The following is a 23,345-nucleotide window of genomic DNA, read 5'->3' as shown; positions in this document are numbered from 1 at the left end:
ATTTACATGCCCTAGTCTGGAGCCCACATCAAAGGGAGGGAGTCTGATGTCAGCATACTATTACGCCTGATGTCGGAATCGGGTTAAGGAAAAATAAAACTTAACGGTAAGCCTCCCACTCAGCTGTTTCTGTTTCAGTTAATGACTGTATTACAACTTACATACAGTATGACAATGATGATTATTATCACCGGTCTGGTATAATTGGTTACTAGGAATGATCGAATAGCTTTGGATAAATGCTTATCTGAATAGCTATAGCGTTTAGCGAATAGCTGCATCAGATCCCGGATACCTGGAGCGCTCCCGATGATCAGCTGTTCGGCGCCGCAGCTGCATGTGTCACGGCTGTGTGACAGTCACAACACACAGGCTCTCCCTCTCCAAAGCTATTCGATCATTCCTATTGGTTATTCATGCAAATTGCCTCTACACAGGGAAAGAGGACTTGAGCTCTATAGCGCCCCCTTTCGGAAGTAGTGATCCTACTAGTCACAATCAACCCTTTAACGAGTCTTGTAATATGACTTAGGATAAAAGCCAAATCAGATTCTCAATTTGCAGACACTGTGTTTAGGGCTATTGGCCCTCATCAGTGCAAAGCATGAGAACTGATTTGGCTAGGTGAGAAGCTCTGGACTGAGGTCTAAGGGGTAAGGTTTCTCCTTGTGGAGAGTGACATACCAGCTCTGGCAGGCCAAGGTAAGGAGGCTTATTCACCGTGTAGTGCTCCTCTGGGAAATTTAATATGCAAATTGCCTCTTCAAATTATAGATTGTGTTCTATTCTTCTATTGGTTACTCATACACCTGACTATAATCCTACAAAATCCCTGACTTTATACCTGTGTATCTAGAAGACGTGATGACGGTAAAGGGCGAGCGATCGCTGGATACTGCTGGGATTTAGATTTCCCTTTTCTTTATTCACTTTGCATTTTGTTAATTGATACAAATAATCTTCTTACTTTTTTGCAGCCTTTTTTCCACACCCGCCTAACACTTTTGCATAGGACTGTAGCTAGACGGTAGGACAGCAGTGCACTTAGGACTCATGCTCCTCCATCGGCGTCCCCCTCACCGGAGGTGTGGTCTTCCCCTGGATATTAAGGATACAGCAGACCCTGCAGGAATCTGCCAGAGCTTAGCAGGACACACTGCGATCCTGGAGCCGGGATTAGGAGAGGAGACTCGGAAAAGGTAGGAATTCCCCTATCGCGTCTGCAGACGTCGAATTCTACGTTTTCGGCCGCAGATTCTGTTCTTCTTTACATTCTCGGGTAAAATTTATGGAACAGGACAATTTTTTTTTTTTTGCCGCATTTCATCTCCCTGTTATTTTGTGTATGAAGCTGTGAGGACGTCCAGCGACAGGAGTATACAGCACTATACGGCGGAGCGTTGCGTTACCATGTGTTTGCGGGGCAGTTGTTAATCATAGTCCGCAGGGATTGAAACGTTTTCCTATGTGTTTTTCCTCCATTGACACAAATGGGTGCATTGTACGTTTTTCTGTATACTCATGCTGTAAATGTATGGTTGTTCAATAGTGGGGAACTACAAGTCTCAGCACTCTGAGAATAAAATGTGATCTTCTTGTGCACAATATTCTATGAATTCCTCCTATTTGTATAGTAAAGGTCTGGAGTCTTTGAAGGTGCCACTGGGGGACTATAAGTCTCAGCAAATACAGTCAGGTGGGACAAAGCTGGTCTTGCTGGTCAGTCAATGGAAAGTTTTGCTGGGACTTGTGGTTCCTATGTAGACACAGGTTTCTTGACATTATGGTGATATAAAATGGCTTATGGGTACAGTGGAAAAAGAGGTAAAACATTGATTCTTGGGGGTCCGACGCCTGCAGTTTTAGCCCCCCATCTATGAATGATTGCTTGTATTTGTGGCTCGCTCGCCATCTGATGTGGCCACCAGAAGTGATAAGTGGTCAATCACTGGTCCAAGTTACTACAAGTTTGGGAAAAGTGAGAGGGAGCCCCGAAGGTCCTGAACATTGGATCCTGCCACCATTACATGCAACCAAAGCCCATCCTGACGGTCCATGGGGGGGTCCCAATAACTGTACCTCACTAATCAAGGTATCTCCCATCCTAGCTTATATTTCTGGCCAGTGTGGGGCACAAGGCGGCCCCGAGGCAATGAGACAATTTACAGGTGGAGAGAAAGTCTTATTCCAACAGAGAAATTATAAATATTCCAGTAATCAAGCACCTGATGGTTTGGAAATTTTGGAAATCAGTATCCTCAAGTACTCAACACAGTCTTTACATAGGAATTAAGGCACCAATTCATTATTCCATCTGCACCTTTTTTGTCTGTCTCGTTTTTAGCGTTTTCACCTTCACGCTGACTCGTCCGCCTGGTTTTTCATTTTGTTTGCCAATGTCGACGCTTTTGTTTTACACTTCTTTACATCCAATTCATCAATTGCGACTTTAAAAAAAAAAAAAAAAAAAATAGCAAATTTGTGATGCAAATTTTACCCCAGTCTCCACCATTGGAATAATGGACCAGGGTGAGCCGGTGTGAAGAATTTCGCACAAAATTCCTAACAAAGACTCCAAAAAAATTGTGACAAAAATGCAAAATCTATAAAAAGTTATTTTTTTGCCTTCTTTTTTATCCTCTGACAGATTTTGGGGTAAAAAAAAAAATCGATGCACTTTTGATAAACTAGAGCAGATTTTTTTTTTTTTTTGTGGTTTTGTTTTTTATGCCTTTTTATGCCATTTTCACCCATACGGTACACTTTTTTTTTTAATACAGGTACAAAAATACGCAGTCGCAATCTACTCTGAATATTGTGGGTTTTTTTCCCCTGCATGTTCAGATGCCATTTTTCCCATTTTTGTTGCAGAAATCTCTGCATCCGGAAGTAATTTCCATTTAGGTGAATTTTTTTTGTTTTTTTAAGGTTGAAATGGGACATTCTGCAATAAAAGCTGCAGCAATTACGCAACGTGTGAACTTTCCCTTAGATAAAAAAAAAATCGCACAGTCCTTTCACTATGGTTTAAAATGTTGCCTGATAATTTTCAACTGCATGTCGAAATGAAGAGAACCCTACGATTAGGAATTTGCAAAAAAAGTGGCTGCGTTCACACATAGTGGCTGCCGTGCGTTTATTGTGGTGTTTTTAAAAAATGTCAGAAAAAAAAAATTCTTGAAAAACAATGCACCATGACCGCAACGTGTGAACGCAGCCTAAGATGGTTAGTCCACGAAAAACATGATCTCCTATCATCTGTGTATGATGTCAGGGGGTCCACTTAGGCTTTCTGTTGGGATTTTTGGGCACCTGCGGTGGCGCGGGACCACCCCAGATTCCCCCGTCCTCTACCTTCTGGATTGCAGCTGTGTTTGGCTCACATAGTTGATGCTCTTCACATCTAATGTCAGAAACGTGCTGGGACCCTTCCCTTGTGGGCAGGAAATGGAAGTGACTGGCGGGACACCCTGCTGTACAGGAAGGCAGGATATTATGTGCTGAAATCCTCTGTGACCCCTGCGCCGCTCCTATCTGTTCTCTCCATTTCATCATCGTACAGGACAACGTTGGTCACCGTAACATCATACCGCAGAGCTAACATGTATAATTTAATAAACTACTCTCCCAATGTGTCCTGCGGATGGGTGTTGTCCATCTTCGCAATCTGTACTTGGGAGGGAAAAATGAAGCATGGTAAATATAATGCTGCCATATAACTGCAAAATAATAGCACCATATTGTGCAATTAGGCCAAAACCTAAAAGTGAGAGCAGAATACAAGTTCACGTAACAAGAGCATCCATAATACACACAAATGCTCAAAGAGTTAACATCCAGCTGCAGCAGGAGTAAATAACAGCTGATTAGTGGGGGAGTCCTGTGTTGGACCCCCACGATCTATCCTCTGCAAATTATGGCAAGGAGGAGACAACTCACACTGTTGTGCCTTGTGCAGTATTTAATTTTATTTCTATATTTTACAGAGCTTTCACTGTTTAATGTAATGTTAAACCATAATGCCACACAATGCCCAAATACACGACCATACTGCGCATAACTTATGGTGCCTACATATTGGTACTATAAAGTACAAAAGTAACAGTGCCAGTCAGTGCCCAAATAACACCACCATACCATGCCTAAATAGCAGCACTATACAGTGCCCAAATAACACCACCATACCGTGCCTAAATAACAGCGCTATGCAGTGCCCAAATAACACCACCATACCGTGCCTAAATAACAGCGCTATGCAGTGCCCAAATAACCCCACCATGCCATGTCTAAATAGCAGCACTATGCAGTGCCCAAATAACACCACCATACCGTGCCTAAATAACAGCGCTATGCAGTGCCCAAATAACCCCACCATGCCATGTCTAAATAGCAGCACTATGCAGTGCCCAAATAACACCACCATACTGTGCCTAAATAACAGCGCTATGCAGTGCCCAAATAACCCCACCATGCCATGTCTAAATAGCAGCACTATGCAGTGCCCAAATAACACCACCATACTGTGCCTAAATAACAGCACTATGCAGTGCCCAAATAACCCCACCATGCCATGTCTAAATAGCAGCACTATGCAGTGCCCAAATAACACCACCATACTGTGCCTAAATAACAGCGCTATGCAGTGCCCAAATAACCCCACCATGCCATGTCTAAATAGCAGCACTATGCAGTGCCCAAATAACACCACCATACTGTGCCTAAATAAGAGCACTAAGCTGTGCCCAAATAACACCACCATACCGTGCCTAAATAACAGCACTATACAGTGCCCAAATAACACCACCATACTGTGCCTAAATAATAGCGCTATGCAGTGCCCAAATAACCCCACCATGCCATGTCTAAAAAGCAGTACTATGCAGTGCCCAAATAACACCACCATACTGTGCCTAAATAGCAGCGCTATGCAGTGCCCAAATAACCCCACCATGCCATGTCTAAATAGCAGCACTATGCAGTGCCCAAATAACACCACCATACTGTGCCTAAATAACAGCGCTATGCAGTGCCCAAATAACCCCACCATGCCATGTCTAAATAGCAGCACTATGCAGTGCCCAAATAACACCACCATACTGTGCCTAAATAACAGCACTATGCAGTGCCCAAATAACCCCACCATGCCATGTCTAAATAGCAGCACTATGCAGTGCCCAAATAACACCACTATACTGTGCCTAAATAAGAGCACTAAGCTGTGCCCAAATAACACCACCATACCGTGCCTAAATAACAACACTATACAGTGCCCAAATAACACCACCATACTGTGCCTAAATAATAGCGCTATGCAGTGCCCAAATAACCCCACCATGCCGTGTCTAAATAGCAGTACTATGCAGTGCCCAAATAACACCACCATACTGTGCCTAAATAACAGCGCTATGCAGTGCCCAAATAACCCCACCATGCCATGTCTAAATAGCAGCACTATGCAGTGCCCAAATAACACCACCATACCGTACCTAAATAACAGCGCTATGCAGTGCCCAAATAACCCCACCATGCCATGTCTAAATAGCAGCACTATGCAGTGCCCAAATAACACCACCATACTGTGCCTAAATAAGAGCACTAAGCTGTGCCCAAATAACACCACCATGCCATGCCTAAATAACAGCACTAAACAGTGCCCAAATAACACCACCATACCGTGCCTAAATAATAGCGCTATGCAGTGCCCAAATAACCCCACCATGCCATGTCTAAATAGTACTATGCAGTGCCCAAATAACACCACCTTACCGTGCCTAAATAACAGCCCTATACAGTGCCCAAATAACAGCACCAAAACGAGCCTAAATAACAGCGCTATGCAGTGTCCAAATAACACCACCATACTGTGCGTAAATAAGAGCGCTAAGCTGTGCCCAAATAACACCACCGTACCGTGCCTAAATAAGAGCGGTATACAGTGCCCAAATAACACTACCATACAGTGCCTAACTAAGAGCGCTATAGAGTGCCCAAATAACACCACCGTACCGTGGCTAAATAAGAGTGCTATACAGTGCCCAAATAACACTACCATACCGTACCTAAATAACAGCGCTATAAAGTACAAAAATATTACCAGACCATGCCTAAATAAGAGCGGTATACAGTGCCCAAATAACACCATCATACAGTGCCTAACTAAGGGCGCTAAGCTGTGCCCAAATAACACCACCATACTGTGCCTAAATAAGAGTGCTATACAGTGTCCAAATAACACCACCATACCGTACCTAAATAACAGCGCTATATAGTACCCAAGTATCACCAGACCATGCCTAACTAAGAGTGCTATAGAGTGCCCAAATAACACCACCGTACCGTGGCTAAATAAGAGTGCTATACAGTGCCCAAATAACAGCACCATACCGTGCCTAAAAAACAGTGCTATACAATGCCTAATTAGCAGTGGTTTACTGTGATTAAAGAAAAACATCATAAAGTACAGAAGTCTTACAGTGCCCAAATAACACCATCATACCGTACCTAAACAACAGTGCCATAGTAGTGTCATATGGGGAATGAAGAAGACTAGCACAGATTGATAAGTAGCAGTTCCATATATCATATCACTAGCAGCGGCAAGCAATAAATTAACACTACTGCCATAGTATTGGACAGCACGGTCGCTCACTGGTTAGCACTATTACCTTGCAGCGCTGAGGTTCAAATCCCACCGAGGACAACATCTGCAAGGTGTTTGTATGTTCTCCTCATGTGTGTGTCTGGTTTCCTTCCAGACATACTAAGGCCTCTTTCACACATCCGGTTTTCAGCATCAGGCGCGATGCGGCGAAAAGTGTAAAAACCGGATCCGGCGCCGGTTGCCACCGGATCCGGTTTTTCCCCCATTCAGTTTCATTATTGCCGCATCGCGCCGGATACCTATGCGGCGTATCCGGTTTTTGCCTGATCCGGCAAAAACAGCCTGTACGGCGTCTGGAAAAAACGTTCCATGTAACGTTTTTTTGCAGCGCCGGACCGGCTTTTTCCACAGCGCATGCCCGGACTCTGTGAATGTTAACCCCACAAGTGCCCGGCGAGAGAGAGATCTCTCTCTGTCACCCGGACACTTGTGAGAGATCTCTCTCGCCGGGCACTTGTGGGGTTAACACTCACAGTGTCTGGGTGAGAGAGAGAGATCTCTCTGTGGGGTTAACCCCACAAGTGCCCGGCAAGAGAGAGAGATTCTCTTGCCTGGACACTAAGTGTTAACCCCCCATGTCTCTCTATCTCCACCCCCCTCCCCTCCCCTCCCCTCTCCTCCCCTCACCTCCCTTTCAGCAGCTGTCTCATTGGCTGCCTCTGTCCACCTCGTCCTGCGGCTCCTTTAATAATGTCCGAGCCGTATCGTCTCGCCGCACACACATCCGGTGTCACGGCTGCAGGCCGGATCCGGCGGCCCGGCTTTTCGCCGCACGCCGCCGGACCCCACACACCGGATGTGTGAAAGTAGCCTAATACAGAAATTAGATTGTGAGCCACAATGGGGACGGTGATGATGATGGCTGTAGAATATAAGCGAGGTAAGTAAATACAAGGCAGCAGAAGTAGCAGTGCCATTCAGTGCCCAAATAACGCTTCAGCACTGTGCCATGCTGTGCCTAAAGACCACTACCAGAGTGCATGTGCGTGCATGTGTTCACAGCCCTTGCCCCGTGTGTGTGCGTGCTTGCTCTGCCCTCGCCCCATGTGTGCGCGTGCGTATGCTCGGCCCTCGTCCTGTGTGCGCACGGAGCCCTCGCTATGTGTGTGTGTGCGTACGCTCAGGCCTCGCCCCGTGTGTATGCGTGCGTATGCTTGGTCCTCGCCCTGTGTGCGCATGGAGTTCTCGCCCCGTGTGTGTGCGTACGCTCGGCCCTCACGCCGTGTGCGCGCGCAGCCCTCGCCATGTGTGTGTGCACGTTTGGCCCTCGCCCCTTGTGTATGCGTGCGTATGTTTGGTCCTCGCCCTGTGTGCGCACGGAGTCCTCGCCCCGTGTGCGTGCGTGCGTATGCTCGGCCCTCGTCCTGTGTGTGCACGGAGCACTCGCTATGTGTGTATGTGCGTACGCTCAGGCCTCGCCCCGTGTGTATGCGTGCGTATGTTTGGTCCTCGCCCTGTGTGCACACGGAGTCCTCGCCCCATGTGTGTGCGCACACTCGGCCCTCACGCCGTGTGCACGCGCAGCCCTCGCCATGTGTGTGTGCACGTTTGGCCCTCGCCCCTTGTGTATGCGTGCGTATGTTTGGTCCTCGCCCTGTGTGCGCACGGAGTCCTCGCCCCGTGTGTGTGCGTGCGTATGCTCGGCCCTCGTCCTGTGTGTGCATGGAGCCCTCGCTATGTGTGTATGTGCGTACGCTCAGGCCTCGCCCCGTGTGTATGCGTGCGTATGTTTGGTCCTCGCCCTGTGTGCACACGGAGTCCTCGCCCCATGTGTGTGCGCACACTCGGCCCTCACGCCGTGTGCACGCGCAGCCCTCGCCGTGTGTGTGTGCACGTTTGGCCCTCGCCCCTTGTGTGCATTTTTCAAGTTTTGCTCCCTCACATCATGAAGTTTCATTGTTTTTTTTTAGGGTTTGCATCAGTTCATGTAAAGAACATGTCTACAGCTGTGAACATTCGGTTTTCTTTTTATTGTGCAACAAGCACAATATTGTGACATGGAGGAAAAATTCCGCACAATTTTCTCCCGTCTTCGAACTGAAAAATGCAGAAGATTCATAAAGAGGCGAATCAGTGTGCAATACCTTAATAATACTGCCAAACAGTATCAGAATAGTGTGTAGTACAGTTCCTAAATAATACCACTATACAATGCAAAAATGGTGGCATTCGGCTGTAAACAATTGAAAAATTGCAGTCAGCGCTCTAGTTTTCACGGGATACTTCTTCTGAAGCGTGCCCAGTGCCAAGCCATGCCATCTTTCCACAGTAAAGCTTGATGGGTCGCCCTCCCAGGGCTGCGGGGTACTCGGTACCGGGCTGGTGTCAGGGGGATATGTCACAGCAGCAGTGACCCGGACCGTGGCCCTGGGCACCCAAGTCAATGGCGGAATGTATATGTAGTCAATGGAATAGAATAGTTTGTGACGCCACCTGTGGTGCTCGGCAAGGGAGGTGCCAAGCCAACGCTGCAGACAGATCCTCTGGGACAGATGGTAGGATGCAGCAGTGGTGGTATAGCCCTCCACAGGCGGGGCTGATGTCCCAGGGCAGTGTAGTTGTAATGGTTGTGGAAAGGCGCAGGCAGTGTAAAGAATGGTACCCAGATGTAGCGGTGCTGAGCAGGTTGGCGCAGGAATGAATGGATGACACCGAGGCTTGCAGTTCCAAAGCTTTTCTCACAGTCTGCGGTACACAAGGGTGCCTGCCTCCGGGCCGTGTCCTCCGGGTCAGCGACTCAGCCAACCTCCAGGCCAGATGGAAAGCTCCTCTCCAACACTCCGCCAACATGTACCTTTCCTGAACGACTCCTCTATTGCGCCTTAAGGTGTGAAGATCTCCAGTACCGTGGTACTCTGAAGTTCCTCCTGTCAGATGTTCCTAACAATTCTACTCGTATGGCAGACAGCTGTAGCCTCTCTCGGGGACCCCTTTCTCCGGAGTCCTGGCTCTCTATTCAATTGCTGTTGTGCCCCAAGTCTTAGTTGGGAGTAGTGCATTTACAGCCAACTACTCCACCGGTGTCTGCTGCAGAACCATAAGTGTCCATACAACCTCGGGGACCGGGCCCTGGCCTTGCGCTGAGAACCTATAGGCAGGGTTCCTCTTCCAACCCACGTCTCCTCTCTGTACTCCTACTCCTTCGTTCCGCACTGATCTTTCTCTCTTATGGAAGCTTAGGTTGTAGTTCTACGTCTTTCTCCTTCTGTTCCTTTCCCGTGCCAGCTGGCTCAGATCACTGAGGCAGCTGCAGCACTCCTTCCTCCATCCCTTCTTCCAGGGATCCCCACTCCTCCCGAGTGGCTTCCTTCCTCGCTGACCTTCTGTCAGACTGAACCCCTAATCCTACACTTTCCCACTCTTTTATATATCTAAACTCCACCCACCTCCCAGCACATCCAGTGTTCCATGCAGGGAACCACCAGAGGTGCTCTGCTACTCTCTAAGCACTGAGCCGCAATGTGGTTGTGCAGAACTACCCTGTTGTGTGGGGTGCGAGTGTTGGAGCGTGGAAAGGAGTTCCCACCTTACCTGGATGGTGGGGCACCACACCTTAGGAGAAGGTGCTACCTCTGTGGCGACTGAACCTCAGGGGCGCCACACTTGACATCAATGAATTTTGTGGCTCGCTCCTTTCTATCACCGCGGTGGATGTCTCTGCACATTCCTTTTGGGTGTTCTAATCTTCGGTCCTTCCAGTTCACTGTCAGAAGAGCTGTTACTAATCTGCTAATGCCTCTCTACGTGCTCACAGTCCAGGATGATTTATGGCCGATCCTTTGCTGAACACCTTGTAAATTCGCCATTTCCTTTGTGGACAAATTACAGATGGAAGAAAAAAAAATCCAGTAAATGCCGAGCACAAAACTCTCCAGGAACCAGAGACCTCTGTGGAGAAGACAGTGAAGTATGAATCAGTAGATCGGGGGGTGTACAGAACAGACGGCCAAGATGGTCCCCCCACCGCGTGTGCTGCCGTCATAACACTCCCTTGTGAACCATTCACCTCTTTTTCTCGGCAGGTGTTTGCTGGTGTTTAATGTCTACAAAGAGAGAAGTTCTGCTCTGGTTCTCACCACCCAATACAAAAAGGATATAATTAATTTGATTCTTATTTATCTGTGCCCATTTATTTATTGGCTTATGCAGTGCCTTGCAAAAGTCTTCACCCGCCTTGTCATTTTTCTGTGTTTTGCTACCTCACAAACTGGAATTTCAGTTTTTTTAGGGTTTGCATCAGTTCATAAAAAGAACGTGTCTACAACTGTGAACATTTGGTTTGCTTTTTTGTGAAGCAATCAACAAATATGACAAAATAACTGAAAACTCAAGTGCGCATAACTATTCACCACCCCAAAGTCAGTACTTTGTAGAGCCTGCTTTTGCGATTATTTGTCGCCCGCCAGGGCAGTGGGGTACTCGGTACCAGGCCGGTATCTCAGAGGGAAGTATCACAGTAGCGGTGACCCGGTCCGTGGCCCTGGGCGTCCATGTAAAAGGGGTTAAGAGTGGCTGGTTAAAGTTTATAAGTGGATGATACGTGACGCCACCTGTGGTGATCGGCAATGAAGGGGTTAAGCCGACGCTGCAGGCAGATCCTCTGGGACAGATGGCATAAGGCAGCAAGATGTAATAGCTCCCCACAGGTAGAGCTGTGGTCCCAGGGCAGTGGTAATAGGTGTTGAGGAAGAGGGTGTAGTGTCTGGCACAGAGATGTAGCAGTGCTGGAGGATTTGCAGGAAGAAGGCAATGACACAACAGGGTGCAGTTTCCGTTACCTTTACTGTGCTTTGTAAGTGCAGTCCAGGGTCCAGATTACAGATGGAACAGGAGTTGGAAGCCTGGAAGCAACTTAGGAATCTCTCTATGCAGATGGGTTGTGTAGTCTCCTTTCTAGCGCTTATCTGAGGCACTTGCAGTACTGTGTTACACTGAAGTTCCACTCGCTTGTTCTGTTTTAGAACTCCCTCATATGGCAGACAGCTGTAGCCTTCTTCTTCTGGCTCACACGTTGCTGTTGTGCCTCCGAGTCTTATGTGGGAACAGAGCATTTACAGCTTCCTATTCCTCCGGTTTCTGCTGCAGGAACATCAGAATCCGTACAACCTTGGAGCCCGAGCTCCAGACCATGCGCTACAGCTAGAAGTGAGCCTGAACTCTGCTCAATCTTCCAGCTCCTCTCCTCACGTCCACACACGTTTCCCTCCTCACACAAACTCACTAAATTTCCCCTTCCTGCCCCCAGAGAGTAGCTCTCCCCCCAGTTTTGGTTCAGAGCTCCCTCTGCTGGCCTGGAATGAGAACTGTGTAGTGTGTTGTGATTAACTGACAGAGAGACCCTTCATTGCTTCCAAGCATGACATCACACTCCCTAGGAGGAAGGTAATGCCACTGTGGCGACCATACTCCTGGGGGCACCACAATTACATCTGCAAGTCTCTTTGGATAGGTCTCTATGAGTTTTCCACATCTTGCTACTGGGATTTTTGCACATTTCTTAAGGAAAAACTGCTCCAGCTCCTTCAAGCTAGATGGTTTCCTCTGGTGAACAGCAATCTTCAAGTCTGACCACAGATTCTCAATTGGATTAAGGTCTGGGATTTGACTCGGCCACTCCAAAACATATACACATTTCCCCTAAACCACTCGAGTGTTCCTTTAGCAGTATGCTTTGCGTCATTGTCTTGTTAGAAGGTGAACCTCCATCCCAGTCTCAAATCACTATCAGACTGAAACAGGTTTTTCTCAATAATATCCCTGTATTTCACACCATCCTTACTCCCATCAAGTTGGACCATTTTTCTTGTCAATACTAGTGAAAAATATCACACAGCATAATGCTGCCACCATGATGTTTCACTGTGGGGATGGTGTTCTTGGGGTGATGAGCTTTCTTGGTTTGGCACCACACATAGGATTTACCTTGGTTGCCAAAAAGTTTAATTTTGGCCTCATCTGACCACGACACCTTCCTCCATACATTTGGGGAATCTCCCACATGTCTTTTGGCAAACTCAAAACGAGCCGTACCATCTTAATCTGTAAGTAAAGGGTTTTTCTGCCCACTCTTCCATAAAGGCCACCTCTATGGAGTGTATGGCTTATTGTGGTTGTATGGACAGATACTCTGGTCTCTGCTTGGGAATTATGCAACTCCTTCAGGGTTACCTGTGGTCTCTGGGCTGCCTCTGATTAATGCCCTCCTTGCCCGGGCTGAGTGTTTTGATGGGCGGCCCTCTCTTGGCAGGTTTGTTGTGGTAAAAAAACGCACCAAATAGCAGGCAAAGATGCTTACCTGTCTAGGCCTCAAGACAAATGCACTATCAGGGTGCAGCAGACCCAAATAAAGATGGCTACTACACAGGTGCAGTAATACCAATGAGACAGCCAGCCTACAATCAGGGATTGGTTGTTTGGTACAACAGTGCAAACAAATAAAATCTGTATGCAGCACTGTTCACACACAAGGTATGCAGAGCATTTGGCTTACAGCCTATTAATAACGACACATAGCAATATATGTAAGGTATTAGTTAATATTCTGGCCAAAATATGTAAGCTTGCAACCCACGTCAAGGGCCCCCACTTTTTGGAAGTCCTACTTTAACAACAAAACCACAAAAAGAGGACTTGAAAATACTCCAATAATCTAGAAAATAATAATCTAGGCCTAGACAGGTAAGCATCTTTTCCTGTTTTTTTGTGTGTTTATCTAGATTATTGGAGGTTTTTCAAGTCCTCTTTTTGTGGTTTTGTTGTTAGGCCTCTTTCACACTTCAGTTTTTTACAATCAGTCACAATCCGCCAGGTTTTGAAAAAAACGGATCCTCAATTTTCTTTAGAGGATCCGCTTTTTTCCCCCATTGACTTCCATTATTGGCGGATTGTGACGGATTGCCGTCCGTTGCATCCGGTTTTTTTGCGTATCCGCCAAAAGTTCCTGTCCGTTACCATCCTCAAAGATTTCAAAACGGAGCTTGCAACGTTTTTTTCTGTGGCGGATCCTCCAGACACTCATTTAACCCGAAATTCTTTCTGGGTGCCGGACAAAAAAAATTCTCTCTCTCTCTCTCGGCTGCAATTCCTTTAAAATTCTTCATTTGTCGGGTCCGTCAAAAAAACGGACGGGTGCCATCCGTTGTCATCAGTACTAAAACGGATCCGCCATCCGTCCTTTTGGCGGATTTTGACTGATGCAAAAAACTGAAGTGTGAAAGAGGCCTTAGTGTAAGACTTGCAAAAAGTGGGCACAGTCATGGGGAACAGAAAATGGCCTTACCTAGACTCGTCCATCAGAAGCCAGTTAGAGAAGTGTGATCCGTCACTGCTTAGATCACATCTCCTCCAGAGTACAGTGGTAGCAGCTTTACATCACTCCATCCGATCCTCGGCCTTGTGCTTGGTGATGTGCGGTTGCATGCAGCTGCTGGGCCATGAAGCTCCCAGTGGGGGTGCAGTGTTTGTGCCGATGTTATACCAGAGTAGGTCTGGACTCTGTAGTTATGGAGTCAGTTCTGATATGGCCAGCAATGAGTCGGGATCTAAATCCCATTGAACACCTGTGGAGAGATCTTAAAATTCCTGGTGGGAGAAGGCGCCTTCACATACGAGAGACCTGGAGCAGTTTGCAAAAGAAGAGTGGCCCAACATTCCAGCTGAGAGGTGTAGAAGGCTTGTGGATGGTTATAGGAAGCTATTTTTGGGGTTTTATGTGAAAGTTTGTCCAATTTGCCTTTCTTTTGAGCAATTTTCAGGGTGCCAACACTGACGGCCAAGTTTATATATATATATATATATATATATATATATATATATATATATATATATATATATGTGTATCTACAACCCGTCAGGTCAGTTCCCGTCCTGTCTCCCGCCTTCTATGTGGAGTTTACGACTCATTTCCACAGGGTTCTTGGATTATCGGCACTACTTACTTTTTTATTTAGAGGCTCCTTTATTATTTAGGGGCTCCTTTATTATTTAGGGGCTCTATAAACAAATAAGCTACAAAAAAATCTGAAAGAAAGATTGGCTTTTTGGCTGTTTTTGCATGTGTCTGTGGCGGGCAGGTGGCACAGCTCTATCTGAGGACACCATTAGAGAATTCCCCGTTAAACGAAATCTGAACCTTCCAGATGGAAAAATCTGAATATTGTTTATATAAAACAAAGTTTTTTGCTTGTGACATTTTCTAAAGGACTGAGGGAAATTTCATGTGAGATGTGAAGCCATGCGATGTGAGAGCGTCACCAGCCCTTATCTCGTGTGTGCAGTTATGGGGACACAATTCTCCGCCGCTGCCGTCTGTAATGTCAATAGTTTCACAGGGAGATATTGCTGGTTACGTAGAGATTGTCTACCACATATTGTCTACACTTCCGCTCCAGATGAATGCTCTATTTTTATCCCCTCTTTCATTGTATACACCGAGCTGGGACATGGACCCTCCGAAATAAATTTCTCATAAGGTAACGGCCATGGAGAGACCAGATTCATGAATTATGGCAATATTTAGACTTTTTTTTCAGCAAACAGCGCCACCACAGCCTGCAGGCTGTATGTGGTATTGCATCCAAGCTCTATTCTGTTTAAAATAGCTTAGTCTGCAATATTTACTTAAAAAAAAAAAGAAAACAGCCACTTTCTTTTATTTTCTTCATTTTTGAGATTTTTTTTTCCCCCTGCCTTTTTCCAAACCACTGTATCTTGCCATTGAAACAGTCGACCAAGGACTTATTTTTCATAGGACAAGTTGTTGTTTTGAACGACACCATTCATTTTACCTTGTAATGTACTGGAAAAACAGAAAAACAAATCTATAAGGGATGAAATGGTGGGAAAAAAAATCCTCTCTATATCCACTACTGTCAAAATGTACATACACTAAGATTAACGTGCCTTTAAACCATTCTGGACTGCCCATATGATCATGTCATGTGTTTAGAAGCTTTTTTGGCAACATCTGACTTAGAGACACACCTGTGGATGTATTTTAATGCACACCTGAAACACACTGCTTTTTTGTGTAGCATCATGGGAAAGTCTAAAGAAATCAGCCAAGATATCAGAAAGAGAATTGTCTCATTCTCTATAAATTACTGCCTCCTTACCCTGTAAATCATGTAACTACAGATAGTTTTTTTGTCTCATTCTCTAAATTATATAGGAGTAGACAGAACTGTCTCATTGTCTTCCCCGTTAAATCCTGTAACTGCAGCTAGCAGTACTTTACTTTCCCATCCTCTAAATTATATAGGCACAGGCAGTACTGCCTCCTTGGCTTTCCCGGTAAATCATGTAACTACAGTTATTAGTACTTTCCTTTCTCCTCCTCTAAATTATATATGCAGAGACAGTACTGCCTCCTTGTCTTCCCCTTATAAATCATGTAACTACAGATATCTCTAAATTACATAGGCACAGAAAGTACTGCCTCTGTTAGGAGTCAGATTTCTGCCTCTCCTTTGCTGAAATCTAGATCCTCACATTCTGCAGCCTCCTGCTTTTCACCTGCTGTAGAGGAGACTGCAGAGGAGATTGCCTTGCAGCAAGAGGCTAAGTCCTCTACTCCTGCATCTGAGCATGCTCATGGGACGAACTCCCATTGGAGTTCGGGAGTCAGGTGTTCAGGTCCTGTGTCGGATCCCATTGGCTCCTCCCCGAGACCTGGAGATTTCCGGAAGGTCTCGTTCGCTATAAAAAGTGCGCATGGCTGTTCCGCCACGCGCTAGTATAGTCGTACTTGCTGCTGTGTGTATGTGGATGGATGCAAGGACTGATGGATGACTCATTTGAAACCCCCTTCCTTTGATATTACGGCTGTGTGAGGGAATTAGTTATAGCCGGTAGTCAGCGCCAGCGCGACATTGCTCCACTATAGCACCTGCTAGCGTCTAACATCGCGCTTGCGTTACTGCGTTGTTACCTTGCGGCAAGTCTCATGCCGCGCTGCTGTAGCAGTTATTACTTGTGTCTGCAGCTACAGCACAGTTTTCCACGAGAGTACGGTAGGTCTTTGCGGAGTGAGTGCCATCGCTGAGTTCCTGCGCTCTGAACAGGCTCAGCGCTGTTATATTTGCTTTATTGTCTCTGAGCATTTAACAGAGATCCCTTTGTGCACCTTGGTGCTATCTAAACCCTGTGCACATTACCGCCAGATTGCTCTGCGTCACTTAGCTTAGGTTTCTCCATCTACTGCACAATGGACCCCGAGTGGCGAAGGCACTTCATTTATATTTTTTATTTAGTGCATTCCGCCACTCCTAACATTATGCTAGCGCCAGGGTCTGGCTAGTAATGACAGATCAGTAGCAAAAGTGCATACGGCAGCTTGAGAACCGCTTAGTTACCCTTGAGAAGGCTCTCGCCGCTGCACATGCTACTGATGCTGCTGTACAGGCTCTAACTGATGCGGTAGGCCGTATGTCCATGTCCTCCGCCGCGCCGACAGTTACCCGCCTCCCGTTACCCGATAAGTTTTCCAGGGATGGCGCCTCCTGTAGGGGCTTCATCAGCCAGTGCTCAATCCACCTGGAGCTACTGGCCATGCAATTCCCTACGGAACGGGCCGAGGTGGCATTTGTTATTTCCCTACTGTCGGGCAAGGCCTTGGAATGGGCTACGCCTTTGTGGGAGCGTGGTGATCCTGATATTCGGACCGCAGGTCACCTGTTAATGACTATCAAGCAGGTTTTCCTCGGCCCACAGGTCATGCACGACACTTTGCTGCAGTTACTCGCTCTTACTCAGGGATCCCTCTTGGTTAGCCAGTATGCCGTCCGTTTTCGGACACTGGTGTCCGAGTTGGAATGGTCTGATAAGGCCCTTATTCCTGTTTTTTGGCGAGGGCTAGCGGAGCATGTCAAGGATGCTCTCTCTACTAGAGAGATCCCCACTACCTTGGAGGAGCCAATTTCTGTCTCCTCACGCATTGACCTTTGTTTTTCGGAGCGCGGTATGGAGCGTGCTCACTCCAAGCGGAGAGCCAGTCCGGCTCTCAAATTTTTTGAGCCTCTGGAGCTGTCTGAGCCAGAGGTTCTACCCCCAGAGCCCATGGAGGTGTCTTGTACCAGTTTTGATACAGCTGCGGCTCAAGTCTCCATTTGTGGTTGTCATCATGTGTGTGCTGCTTCTCAGGAAGCCAGCTCCCCGCAATGGTCGGACTCTGAGCCGGTCGACGAGACCTTTGTCCCTCCTCACCTTAGGGCTCAGGTTCTCGCCTGGGCACATGCGTCCAATGCGCATAACCATCGGGGCTATATGCAAACTGCGAAACTGTTGGCCGGCGCGCATTGGTGGCCCCATAGGGCTCGGGACATCAAAAAATTTATTCAGGCCTGCGCCTCATGTGCTTAGGATAGCCTTCCTAGGCGGAGAGTGGTGACGGCCGCCGACTCTCGGCGGCGCTCTGTTGCATCGCCCACTCCCGCTATCTCCCAGGTGTCCCTTCTGAATCCTGGTGACCTGGCCTCCACTGATGCCTGCCATGTGTCCCGGTTCACTGTATCACCCACCAGGACACCAAGCTCGCCTTTGGGCGAGTTTGAGCGCTATGCCACTGTAGGGCACAGGCTGTTGGTCTGGAAGGCTCAGGGAGGGGGGGACCCTAGGAGGGGGGTAATGTTAGGAGTCAGATTTCTGCCTCTCCTTTGCTGAAATCTAGATCCTCACATTCTGCAGCCTCCTGCTTTTCACCTGCTGTAGAGGAGACTGCAGAGGAGATTGCCTTGCGGCAACTCTCTCCAGAGGCTAAGTCCTCTACCCCTGCATCTGAGCATGCTCATAGGACGAACTCCCATTGGAGTTCGGGAGTCAGATGTTCAGGTCCTGTGTCAGATCCCATTGGCTCCTCTTGGAGACCTGGATATTTCCGGAAGGTCCCGTTCGCTATAAAAAGTGCGCATGGCTGTTCCGCCATGCGCTAGTATAGTCATACTTGCTGCTGTGTGTATGTGGATGGATGCATGGACTGGTGAATGACTCAATTGAAACCCCCTTCCTTTGATATTACGGCTGTGTGAGGGAATGAGTTATAGCCGGTAGTCAGCGCCAGCGCGACATTGCTCCACTATAGCACCTGCTAGCGTCTAACATCGCGCTTGCGTTACTGCGGTGTTACCTGGCGGCAAGTCTCATGCCGCACTGCTGTAGCAGCTATTATTTGTGTCTGCAGTTGCAGCACAGTTTTCCACGAGAGTACGGTATGTCTTTGCGGAATGAGTGCCGTTTTTAACTACTCCGGTGACCATATGCCGCTCGTGCACCGCTGAGTTCCTGCGCTCTGAACAGGCTGAGTGCTGTTATATTTGCTTTATTGTCTCTGTGCATTTAACAGAGATCCCTTTGTGCATCTGGGTGCTATCTAAACGCTGTGCACATTACCGCCAGATTGCTCTGCGTCACTTAGCTGTGGTTTCTCCATCTAACGCATGGTGGACCCCGAGTGGCGAAGGCACTTCATTTATATTTTTTATTTAGTGCCTTCTGCCACTCCTAACAGCCTCCTTGTCTTCCCTGTAAATCCTGTAACCACAGCTAGCAGTTCTTTCATTTCTTATCATTTAAATTATATAGGCACAGACAGTACTGCTTCCTGGTCTTCCCCTGTAAATCATATAACTAAAGATATCTCTAAATTATATAGACACAGACAGTACTACTGTAATGGGTGTGTCAGAGGCTGCAGACAGTCGCACTGTGTCTAGCTGCAGAAGGTCTCAGCGGTTGGCTTCGCAAACTCCTTCCTAGTCCTTCTGACTTTAGGACCCAGTGGCAACCTCCCTCGGCTCTAGTTGACACACCTGCATAGGGGCGTTTATAACTCCCAGCTGGCTGCTGGGAGTTGCCAGTGATATTTCCATTTCCATGTTAAGGCTTGGAGCTATAACAGTTGGCTAGCTTTCTCTTTGGTGTTTGGTTGACATCTGTCTTCCTCTCTGAGTCTACTCAAGCTAAGTGTTCCCCTTGATTGTGTATCCCTTCTGTCTTTAGTTATAGTGGGGATTGACTAGTGGTATCCTGTCCTTCCCTATGCAGGGCTTACTGCTAGGGTCAGGCAGGGGTTAGGTATCCTACTCGGTGATGGGTGCAGAACCTATATAGGGACGTTAGGGCAAACAGCATGATGTTAGCTCTGCCTAGGGGTCTCCAATCCCCCCTTATCCCTTTGTGTTGCACTTAGTCTTTCCTACACTGTGTGTGACAACTGCCTCCTTGCCTTCTCCTGTAAATCTGTAAATCATATAATTACAGATATCTCTAAATTATATAGGCACAGACAGTGCTGCCTCCATGCCTTCCATTGTAAATCATGCCATTTTACACATAGTAGTACTTTCTTGTCTCATCCTCTTAATTATATGGGTACAGACAGAACTGCTTCATTTTCTCTCCTTACAAAGCAAGTTGTCCTTCAACCTGCTGAGAAACTAGAGAGAAAAATGACTTGGGGTAGTAAATAAAAAAAAAAACAAATTTTTCAGAAACAAGAAATTTCTAGATATAAGGAGATAGGATTTGCTCTCTACATGTAAATGTAAAATGGCACATTTATTTGGTGAGGTGTACAATTTTCTTTCGGTGTAAATGATACTATGATCGGCGTAAAGGACACGTAAAGGACACACGTGGCAGTTTCCAAATTCTTATATCTATAATTGTGAAGAGAACAGACAGGGCTCCGTATGTTTCCGTACTTTGTCGTAGCCATGAGTGTTGCTTCGTGGCAATCACTCAATATAAGATGTACAGTAGTTACCTTTGCCATCAAAAACATAAATGTTAAATCAAAGTCGTCTCGGAAATCCTCTGTTGTGTTAAACATGAGTCATAAAATGAAGATTTCATATCAGCCCAAATTTCAAACATACAAACATAGTAAGGTAAAATAATATACACAAAGTCCACGAAGTAAACAAGGAAAATACGTTAGCAATGCTTCTAAATAAGATGATTGAGTTCAGACTCGGTTAATAATGAGCCAAGTTGTCAAACACTCGCCTGCGGCCGTGTGCTACGCTTGTTATCCTTTTGGCCATCTTCTCTAACGTAGGAAACATCACAGCTCGTCATTAGAGTTGAGCGATACCGTCCGATACTTCAAAGTATCGTATCGGATGGTATCGGCCGATCTTTAAAAAAAGTATCGGTATCGCCGATTCCGATACCGGAAGTCCCATTCAAGTCTATGGGACTTCCGGTATCGGAATAAGAAAAACCCTTTCCTGCCCTTGTACAGCCTCTCTGGGGTCTGTACGGGCCTTTCGGGGGGCTGTGCCGGCCTGCCAGGGGGTCTGTGCAGGCTCCGGTGGTCTGTGCCGGCCTGCCGGTGGTCTGTGCAGGCTCCGGGGGGCTGTGCCGGCCTGCCGGGGGGCTGTGCAGGCTCCGGGGGGCTGTGCCGGCCTGCCGGGGGGCTGTGCCGGCCTGCCGGGGGGCTGTGCCGGCCTGCCGGTGGTCTGTGCAGGCTCCGGGGGTCTGTGCAGGCATCGTCCGATGGGGCTACAAGTCCCATCGGGCGATGCCTGCTACCATGACAGTGATTGACACATTAGCCAATGATGGGACAGTAGTAGTCCCATCATCCGGCTAATGTGTTAAATGTAAAAAAAAAAAAAAAAAAAAAAAATTACATGCTACATACATACAACATGCATACTACATACATGCTACATTCATACTACATACTACATACATGCTACATTCATACTACATAAATACTACATGCAACATACATACTACATATATACTACATGCATGCTACATACATACTGCATGCTACATACATACCACATATATACTACATACATACTACATGCATGCTACATGCATGCTACATGCTACATACATAACACATATATACTACATGCATGCTACATACATACTACATGCTACATACTACATGCATGCTACATACATACTACATGCTACATACTACATATATACTACATGCATGCTACATACATACTACATACATACTACATATATACTACATGCATGCTACATGCTACATACTACATGCATGCTACATACATACTACATGCTACATACTACATATATACTACATGCATGCTACATACATACTACATGCTACATACATACTACATATATACTACATGCATGCTACATACATACTACATGCTACATACATACTACATATATACTACATGCATGCTACATACTACATGCTACATACATACTACATATATACTACATTCATACTACATACTACATATATACTACATACATACTACATACATACTACATACATACTACATGCATGCTACATGCATGCTACATACATACTACATGCATGCTACATACATACTACATACATACTACATGCATACCACATATATACTACATACATACAATACATTCATACAATACATACATAGACATACAGTACATATAACATAGAGTAACATACTTACCAATACTTGTCACATTGTTCCCCGAAGCCATTGTCTATTCCGGGATAAATATTAACATAACAAACCACAAAAATACTCACCCACGATCCGAAGCAGTCCACGAGTGTGTCCCACGACGATCTTGGGTAGAGAACTGCAGCATCAGATGATGCTGCCGTTCTCTACGGGCTGCAGGAATCCAATGACGGAAGGTAGGTATCCTTCCGCACTGTATTCCTCCGCCACTTAAAAAAAAAAAAGTCCCTAGTCTCACTTTATGCCATTGCTGTGTGGGAATTTCCCACACAGCAATGGCATAAAGTGAGACTAGGGACTTTTTTTTTTTTAAGTGGCGGAGGAATACAGTGCGGAAGGATACCTACCTTCCGTCATTGCATTCCTGCAACCCGTAGAGAACGGCAGCATCATCTGATGCTGCAGTTCTCTACCCAAGATCGTCGTGGGACACACTCGTGGACTGCTTCGGATCGTGGGTGAGTATTTTTGTGGTTTGTTATGTTAATATTTATCCCGGAATAGACAATGGCTTCGGGGAACAATGTGACAAGTATTGGTAAGTATGTTACTCTATGTTATATGTACTGTATGTCTATGTATGTATTGTATGAATGTATTGTATGTATGTAGTATATATGTGGTATGTATGTAGCATGTGGTATGTATGTAGCATGCATGTAGTATGTATGTAGCATGCATGTAGTATGTATGTAGCATGCATGTAGTATGTATGTAGCATGCAGTATGTATGTAGTATGTATGTAGTATGTATGTAGCATGCATGTAGTATGTATGTAGTATGTATGTAGCATGCAGTATGTATGTAGCATGTATGTAGTATGTATGTAGTATATATGTAGTATGTATGTAGTATGTATGTAGTATATATGTAGTATGTATGTAGCATGCATGTAGTATGTATGTAGTATGTATGTAGCATGCAGTATGTATGTAGCATGTATGTAGTATGTATGTAGTATATATGTAGTATGTATGTAGCATGCAGTATGTATGTAGCATGTATGTAGTATGTATGTAGTATATATGTAGTATGTATGTAGCATGCATGTAGTATGTATGTAGTATGTATGTAGCATGCAGTATGTATGTAGCATGTATGTAGTATATATGTAGTATGTATGTAGCATGCATGTAGTATGTATGTAGTATGTATGTAGCATGCAGTATGTATGTAGCATGTATGTAGTATATATGTAGTATGTATGTAGCATGCATGTAGTATGTATGTAGCATGC

The 23,345-nt window shown here is 46.0% G+C and overlaps 1 protein-coding gene across 1 annotated transcript in view; it reads left to right on the top strand.

Moving 5' to 3' along the window:
- Window positions 1-1,142: 1,142 nt before the first annotated feature.
- LOC141098613 (adhesion G protein-coupled receptor F5-like) overlaps window positions 1,143-23,345 on the top strand; it is a 231,066-nt gene continuing 208,863 nt past the window's right edge. Inside the window, exon 1 of the mRNA XM_073586579.1 lies at window positions 1,143-1,199. The gene's annotated coding sequence lies outside the window, so the exon portion shown is untranslated. The remainder of the gene's footprint in view (window positions 1,200-23,345) is intronic.

The sequence above is a fragment of the Dendrobates tinctorius genome, unplaced genomic scaffold (assembly GCF_039654945.1).
Source record: "Dendrobates tinctorius isolate UK_male_01 unplaced genomic scaffold, ASM3965494v1 ptg000093l, whole genome shotgun sequence".
NCBI lineage: Eukaryota > Metazoa > Chordata > Amphibia > Anura > Dendrobatidae > Dendrobates > Dendrobates tinctorius.
This window is presented reverse-complemented; position numbering and strand designations above follow the sequence as displayed.